Source organism: Octodon degus, unplaced genomic scaffold, assembly GCF_000260255.1.
Source record: "Octodon degus isolate 3935 unplaced genomic scaffold, OctDeg1.0 scaffold00166, whole genome shotgun sequence".
Taxonomy (NCBI): Eukaryota; Metazoa; Chordata; class Mammalia; order Rodentia; family Octodontidae; genus Octodon; species Octodon degus.
Window position 1 is genome coordinate 934,312 of NW_004524742.1, and position 1,300 is coordinate 935,611.

General features: G+C 59.4%; 1 long non-coding RNA gene across 2 annotated transcripts in view; it reads right to left on the reverse strand.

Moving 5' to 3' along the window:
- LOC111813139 overlaps window positions 1-1,300 on the reverse strand; it is an 8,634-nt gene extending 7,334 nt beyond the window's left edge. For both annotated transcript variants that reach the window (XR_002818468.1, XR_002818467.1), the window contains exon 1: window positions 1,239-1,300. This is a non-coding gene — a long non-coding RNA (uncharacterized LOC111813139). The remainder of the gene's footprint in view (window positions 1-1,238) is intronic.

The window sequence follows — 1,300 nt, forward strand, 5'->3', positions numbered from 1 at the left end:
CACACACACACACACACACACACACACACACACACACACACACAACTTACCTCTCCCTAACCACTCCTATCCCCCCCACCCCCGCCCCTGCAGGAAAGTCTGGCCAAAGCGGCTCCAGGGCCACTCGTTACTTTGTATTTTCCAGAAGGGGTTCAGGGTTGGGGAGGGAGGTGACTTGCAGAACGACTTGTTCCCGGCTCTGGGCCGGGAACTGTGTACACGAGCACCAGCGAAAGTTGGGGAGCGGGTTGTAGGGCTGCGGTACGAGCCACTCAGGGTGACCGTAGCTCCGCCCCCAGCTCCGGGCTCCGCAAGATTAGTCCCAGCCGCTGGGAAACCGGCCATGCAGAGGTAAATTAGGGTACACTTTGAGACAGGCACTGGACAGAGGTAAAGTCGGGTGCAGTTTGGGACAGGCATTGGACTGGACATCAGCCAGAAATAGTTTCCACACTAGCCGAGCGGGATAGCTACCTTCCTTTCCCACTCTGCTCCTTTTCCTTTGGGGGAAAGTTCTTTGGGAGCCAGCCGCGTCTTTCCGACCCCACGGGGTCTCCCCGGTGTAATTAACACTGCCTTGGGCCAGCGCTCCCGGGCCCCGCCGCTAAGCCACGGGCGACAACTGAGATGCCCGGGAGCGCCAGCTCTGGAGCCTGGCATCTTCTCTTCCCCTCCCTTGTTCTCCCTGCCCGTGTGTTTCCTGCTCGGGCTCCGCAGCTCGCGGTGAGCCCCACTGGGTAGGCGCACTCCAGGCGCGCGCACACCCACACACCCCCAAACGTCGGCCCCCAAACGCCCCACGGCTCCCTCCCGACTCCGCCGCGGCCCCCGGCCTGCTGGGCGGCCTCGGTCTGCACCGCTGGGAGGGAGTCTGCTCTGAGTTAAGCTGGTCTCTCCTGGAGCTGGGGGGGGGGGGTAAGAAATGCATGTTGACAACAAGGGTCCAGGATCTGCACAGGGAAGAAAGTGCCACTTGGAAAACACAAAACAAACTGGAGGCCGGCGGTGGTGGCGTCCGCAGAGCCCGTTTCCACCAGATGTTAGCAGGAAGATTTCGGGGCGATGTGGTCGGCGTGCAAAGGAGGGGGGATTGCGGAATTAAAAGGAACAAAAGCAAGAGCGCCATGCCAAGCGTCCACGACACGACCCAGTTAGGCAGGAGCCGGGGGTGATGGGAAAATAAAGTAGAAGTTAGTTTTTAAAAATAATAAATGAAAAGATCTGAGGCTGTACCGTACTTTCCCTGCGGCTTTCTGCAGTTTCCTCTCTGCGCTCTCCCTGGCCTCTTCTTTCTCTGTCT